The following is a 7269-nucleotide window of genomic DNA, read 5'->3' on the forward strand; positions in this document are numbered from 1 at the left end:
GGCTGTGTGGTGTTTAGCTGCCTGCTGGGTTAAACCACAACACACGGAAAGAACCCAAGGAATAAAGAGTTACAAGTGTTTATAGCACTGCTCCTCTCGGACTGTGCAGGAAAAATTTTGTATAGGCATTTGCAGTGGAAAGAATGAGTCAGACTGTGAATTATCCCATAGGTGTGCCGTTCTGGCACAATGCAGTTAGCAAAGCCCAGGATTAACGCTGAAAGAACTGGGGATAAAATGCTCTTGTAAGGATTCAGGTATGGAACAGTCTTCCACATCAGATCAGTGAAATTTGAACTCCTACAAATGCTTCCAGACTTCTAGTTTTGAGAAAGCCCTTTTGTGACAAGTGATGTCTAAACGTGAAAAGCTTCCTCTTGCCGCCCTTATCTCGCTTTCAAAAAGCATGTAATAAAAAATGATACCCTAAACAGTGCTTTTGTTTCTTAAATGTGACAACCTCCATTAAATCTGTTAAGGACTTCGCTATTGCTTTTGATTTACAAACACTGTAATATTGGTCTTGGTGATGGTATGAAACCCAAAAACTAGAGCATACATCCTTCTGTTTGCTGTTGAAACTTAGGAAAGTAACGCATCTCCAAAACACTATCAAGCTTCAGAAGTATCATACTTTCATAGAAATAATGTTCTATAAAGAGTTATGCCTGACTTACCCTGCAATTCTTGAGTGATAGTTCAACCATTATGGAATTGATTATTTTAAATTCAACTTGCTTATTGTAAGAGTCCAAGTGATTTTATGTAATATCAGATCGTGAGATTCTTTTCCCCCTAATTATCATTAGTGTGTGTTTAATGTGGCTTTTTAATTACAAAACCACAGAACTTTAATCAATTTAACCACAGAACAAGAACAATTTGAGTTTTAAGAATATATATCCTGAAATGTCATGTATCCATTATCTTTAAATTATTCTTTTGATTCCTTTCTTTGAAGTTTTCCTATCTTATCCTATATGTCCCAAAGCACTTTCTCTTCTGATTTCCTTCCTTCACTGATTCCCCCGCCCCCATTAGTTTTGTCTTCAGGCATCTCTGCAGTTCTCTCACCACACTCATCCCTCCCCAGACCTCCAGTAATTTTGAATTTCTGCAGTTCTCTGCATACACATTCATTCTCATGATCTTGGTCATCCTTTTTGTTCTTGTCCTTCCTGGTTTAGTAAGGTTGGGAGCCTGGAGAGTGTGATGAAGTTTGATTACCCTTGCATAGGGTAATAGAAAAAATGTTTTTTTTTTAAAAGGACGTATTCTAGCTGTTGGGGACAGCTCTGGAGACAACTGTGCTGGCCAACCATGAGACTGGCAAAATGTGAATTGAAAGGAGGGTTGTGTCCAGAAAATAGGGGATGTGATTAGGATTCAGCTCCCTCTCCCCTCTGTCTGGTCTGTAGCAGCTGCCTTGGGTCACCTTTTTATCAGTTGCTGAACTCTGCCAGTGCTCTAACTCTTCTTAAAGATACTGCATCTGAGAGACTGAAAGACCTTGCTGTCAAATTTTCTCCCATGTGTCAGGAAAGGGTGGCACATACTAGCTTTTGCTTTCACCTCCAACAGCTCTGGTGCATTGGCAGTGAGGAGGAACATTTACTTGAGGTTTTTTTTTCCTCTTTTCCTTAATGGAAGAGAGGGATGCTGTCTTCCAAAATATGCAACAAGGCAAATGGAGCAAGGAGTGATTGGGATCAATTTGCAAACTCATTTGCTGCGGGTATGCTTTTTTTTTTTGATAAGTTGGAGTGAGTTTTACTGGTTTTTTTAATAGAACTTAGCCATAAAAGATTAAGGTTAGTACACAGAATTTTTTTTAGTCTCTTCAAAAAATTAAAAATACAGTGGTATGCCCACACACAGAGTACTAATTTTAGGTTAAGATTTTTTTTAGCAAAATCGTGAAATTGTTAGAGCCATTTCTGAGCTGAGAACAAATTTGTAACATTTTTACAGTGTTTTCTGCATACAGTAATTTTGAAGCATCAGTCTGGAAGTGATCCATGATGCTTTATTAGGCTTTGAAAAGTAATTTTATCAGAAGCCAGGAGTGTGAGTAATAAGTAAATGTAAGTGATTTATACGTACCTATGCAGACATAAGTGTGGCAGAAATAGTTGCTGCATGTTAGTGGTGCTTCTAAGATTCCTGAATGATGAAAACCCTTTTCTGTTTCTTTTAGGACAGTGGTGCTTTAATTGCATCTGCTCTTGGAACTCCTTGACACAGGCAATTATATTTGTTTGAATTACTGGAAAAAATAATTCCTCTGGCACTTATTGATACCAAAATACTAAGGAGACATTATGATGTCCAGAAACCTTTTGTACTCTCATTTGCTTTTTTAGCTTTGAATGTTATGATTAGCATCAACACTTAGAAACTCCACATAGGCTAACTTCACTGTCATAACTGATCCTACTGAAATGTGTTTATGTCTAAAATTCTGAATTTTGATCCTTTTGGTTTTCCTAACTAATGGTCTTGTTGGAGTTGGTTGCTCACAGCAAAGAATTTAAAAAGCAGCTGTATAAGGATTTCCAGTCATTAACTTCTATCAGTGTCCTCCGTTCTTTTGGTCCCTGAATTCGTATGTTGTCCTTTGACTGCGGTTGTCTCATTTGAGGCACAAAATTGTAGGCCATGCTCTTGAATTTCTGTTGTACTTGACGAGAATTTAGCATTGAGTAATGCCTACTGAGCTGCAGCTATGTTTTGCCCTGCAAAATAACATACCAGATGTATAATTCATAACAAGGAGATCAGTTAGTAAAATTAGAATACCCTTTCTTTTGGAAATCTGTGGAGGCAAACAAGCAGTTTCATGGGAGATGAGCCACTTTTGCAAAATCAAAGGCACAAGTCACAGTTTCATTGTAAATATTTGGTATAGCTTGGTACTTAACACTGTGTTGCTCTACAGTCATACTCAGTTGCCAATTAACAGCTTATTTTCACTGTTATTAGCACGTTCAGAAGAAAGCTCGACTCTATGGGAAGAGGAGGAGAAAAAAATATGCATGTCAAAATGCAATTAAATATTTAGCCGTAATTATTTTGTCTGGAAAAGACTCTGGGAAATTGTAAGCTATGTGTTGGATGTGTATCCATCACTAGTTGTACAAACCAGCAGTATATGACTGTAAAAGTGTTGTAAGGTGGAAGGCAAGTTAACCTGTATAAATGCAGTGCATTACAAGAAATTGTAAGAGGGAATTTATGTAAAATAATTTTCCTTTAAGAAAGGAAAAAGAAATGGTGTAATAAACACCATAGGCATTCCGACTCTGGCTTTGATGCACTTTTCAGGAAAAAATTGGTTTTAATTCAAGTACCCAGACTTGTAGGGCTACGTAGCTGAACTTTGTTTCGTGAAATGAAAATAATCTTAAACAGTTTTAAAATATATTTCTGATATAATTGATCTTCAGGCATGAGAGAAACTGCAAAGCAAAAGTTAAATTTAATGTGTGATTCTGACAGAAAGGTATCAGACATGGGAGGGTATTGCACACTTAATTTTGAACCATATCTCTCAGACTTTTCCCCTCATTTTCTTATGGACCTTGCAGCTAGAGGCTTAGTGCAGGACTGGGGTTCTGCATAATATTTTTTATTAAAAAATGTGTCATGTACTTTATCAGCCTTCAAAAAACGTAGTTACTTCTGTGGTAGAAATGTGGGACTGAAAATTGGTGGCATTATGGCAAACTCTGTCCAGAAGGAAAGAAGATACTGTCCTTGTCCTGAAAAAAGTTGCCGAAGAATTGTGGGCCAAATTTGAACGCTAAGCAAGAAACCTGACTGTGTTTTATAGTGGAGTATATTTAAGACCTGAACTGTTTTGAAGGTGAAATCCCAAATAATTCAAGTATTGAAGCATGTTTTTCAGTCCAGTTTGGCAGAATGCTGAAGTGCCTGCTTAATTTCCATAGATGCTTAATCAGATGCCTGGGGGAGGGCTGCAGTTCCAGATGTTGAGAAATTTAAGTCAGACTCCTTCCTCTTTTGAAAATCAGCTCTATTTTTACAAAATAGAATCCCTAGATTATCTTTTAAAAGCAGGTTCTTATAAGGATTTTTTTTTTTTTTTACCCTGGAGAAAAGGTTTTAGATCAAAAAAGATGGAGAATTTCCTGTTGCAATGGAGAAATATGAGTTTATGGATGAAATGAATACTAGAGCTTCCCATCTTTGAAATTGCTTTTGAAGACAAACACAAATATGTTTAGTGTGTTATTACTCAGAATATTATTCTACCTGTTATTTTCTTGTTGTTTGCTGTAGATCACTGTGTTTAAATGCTAATATTTTGTGCAGGTTAAGCTTTATTCGTATTACATGTGCAATTTTTGATTGACTCATGCCTTATGTGTAACTCTGAAGATAAGTGAAATGCAGGTGAATGCTCTTTTTTGTGATTTTGTAGTATTTGGGGTCTAATGGGATTACTGGGGCTTTAGCCTGATCTGCAAATCAGTAAAGCAGTGTCAATTTGGTTTCAGGCAGGTAATATACTGACCACAGTGGCATTAGACTGAATAGCTGTGTAGTTAGAAACCAGAAGAAACAGTGTGGTCAGTAATGCTCAGGGCCTATTTGTTAAGCGTGATGTCATCAGACAACCCATGTAACAGAGAAAAGCAAAATAATCCTTTATTCCACTCCCTGCTCCCTAGCCAAAACACACGCAAAAATGCAAAAGAAAGATCTAACAGTCTAACTGGATGAAATAATCTGTTCCTACATCAGATTTGGTGATCTGCTTTACTTCAGTCAAGTGATCCGTGTTTATTTATATGTTTGTTTAAAGCATTCTGCAGGTCATCTGGGAACGTTTTTCTAAGGAATGTGGTTTGGGTATTAAAAGGTACCTTCTTCTCCCTGTGGCTTACAAAGAACGAGTAAAGAAAAATATTTGTAGATCAAGAGATGCAGACTCTAGAAATAAATGCTGTTCATTTCACAACCTTTATATAAATTCTTCCAGAGATAAATTAAAGCCTTCACTTTACAAACATATCATGTGACACAGGTTCTGCCTGATGGTAAAGCTTTGTGTTTTTGCCCTCCATCTTTCCCAGTAAACTGTTCCAAGGTTCAGCTGCAGTCACTGCTAGGAAATTGCAGACTGTTTCAAGGTTGAATTGATCTAGCTTTAATTGTTAGCAGCTGGATCCTATTGCGTTAGTATCAGCAAGGTTGAAAAGGTCTTGCTACCAGATCTCCTCAGTGAGCAAGTGCTTATGTCTGGTGATCAAATGACCTCTCAGTCTTCATTTAGCTGACATAGACAGGGCTCCCTAAGACTTCAAAAATGGAAAAAGTAGATGGGAGAGGAAAATAAATGGCGAATGATAAGAACGTAGGAGGTAAAGCAAATAAGATGACATTTATGAAACATTTCCCTCTTCAGAGACAGAAAAATTGTCTGAGAAAATTTGAGTAGACCTTTAGGTCCTTTCCCAGGTCCTTGAAGTCCTTCACAACACGTGAAACGGTGCCTGGCGTGGCCAGTGGTGCCAGTGTGGATCTTGGCCAAGCACTGCATTGCAATTTTCAGTGGCTGCCTTTAAAGCAATTACCATAAAACAGGAAGGTGTTAATACAAACTTATAGCTTGGCTGAGACACTGGGAATGATGCTTCTTAGAATTAGTATTTAGGATATTAATCCACATGTTCCATTAAGAAAAACAGAAGAAATCTCATATCCAGTATATAAAAATGTTTAAACACTTTTTCCCCTCCAACATTATTGACTTGCCATTTACATCTGGATCCAGTGTTGATTTAAGCTCTAATTTTGGGACCACTTTTGTGCAAATTTCCGTTACATTCCTTATGGATGCACAGAGTCTGCTTGCACAAAAAGAGCTGCAATGTTGTAATCCTTTAAATTTAAGGACTTGTAAGGTAACAGAGGAAGGGCTAAGAATAGCAATAGGAAAATGGTGATTGAAGGTTGCTACTACCAGAACCATTCATCCGGCCTGCAGCCCACTCTCTGTGTGCTCTGCAGCTGTGCCAGAAAATATGCTGCATGAATAATTTGGACAGTTGTGGCCTGTTCCCTATTTCTTGGCTCAACTTCAGAACGAATCAGGAGGTGTGCATGTGCACATGCTGTCTGGCAAAATACCCTTTTCAGAAGTGTTGGGGGAGGGCATGTAACCCAGTAATGTGTGTGTACAGATTTTGGTGCACACATACAAGTCCAAGGGACAGAGAGGAGATGCAGAATCTGGTCTTCCATTGACACTGGAAGAATCTCGGATGTCTTGCCTGGTCAGGAAGACTGGGTATTCTTCTGCTGAGTACAGATCAAAACTCTTTCTAGTCTTGTTGGATGAGTTAATACACAGCTTCTGGGGAGGTGAGATGCAGGATTTGATGGGAGAACTCTCCAGCCTGTGCCATGCAGGGAGGCAGATTAATTAGACTGAATTCTGTCGTCAGAAGCTAATTGTGTGGCAGTTGCTACATCTTCCAGGATCAGGACCTGTGTATGGCCTTTGTACAGTTTTCAAGTGTTGTCATGTGTCTTTTTCCCATGTTTTAAAATTTATTTACTGCATTCCTCTATTTTCCGTGTCATTCTTTCTACTAGCTTTCCTTTTGTGTCTGTTTAGCTTTTGCCAGTTATTATTAGCTCTGATTCCCTTGATGTAACTTTTTTTTCATTTGAAAAAAATGCAACTCGGCTGATGATATCTGGAAGCAAGCCAGTAGCAGCTAAAGAACGAGTGGAAACAAAGTCTGCCAAAGTTTCCTCATTTTAGATGAAACTGCCTGACTTGGATCTCATCAGTTTGAATTTTTCTTTTCTTTGATTTTGACTGTGAGGTGATATTGGTGATGATGTCCACACAACCACCAGCCTCTCACATACCTGCTTTTCCTTGGCCTATGTGATTATTGGCACACCAGTTGATGCTGTAACCCTGTAGAATCATAGAATCATTTAGGCTGGAAAAGACCATTAAGATCATCAAGTCCAACTGTTAACCTAGCACTGCCAAGTCCACCACTAAACCACGTCCCTAAGCACCATGTCTACACGTCTTTTAAATATCTCCGGGGATGGTGACTCAACCACTTCCCTGGGCAGCCTGTTCCAATGCTTGACAACCCTCTCGGTGAAGACATTTTCCCTGATATCCAATCTAAACCTCCCCTGGGGTAACTTGAGGCTGTTTCCAATTGTCCTATCCCTTGTTACTTGGGAGAAGAGACCGACACCCACCTCGCTACA

The 7269-nt window shown here is 38.5% G+C and overlaps 1 protein-coding gene across 1 annotated transcript in view; it reads left to right on the forward strand.

The window, feature by feature from the left end:
* The window catches only part of HECW2 (HECT, C2 and WW domain containing E3 ubiquitin protein ligase 2), a 166016-nt gene that overhangs the window by 5284 nt on the left and 153463 nt on the right, over window positions 1-7269 (forward strand). The window lies entirely within an intron of this gene.

This window comes from Aptenodytes forsteri, unplaced genomic scaffold, assembly GCF_000699145.1.
Source record: "Aptenodytes forsteri isolate BGI_AS27 unplaced genomic scaffold, ASM69914v1 Scaffold183, whole genome shotgun sequence".
Classification (NCBI taxonomy): Eukaryota; Metazoa; Chordata; class Aves; order Sphenisciformes; family Spheniscidae; genus Aptenodytes; species Aptenodytes forsteri.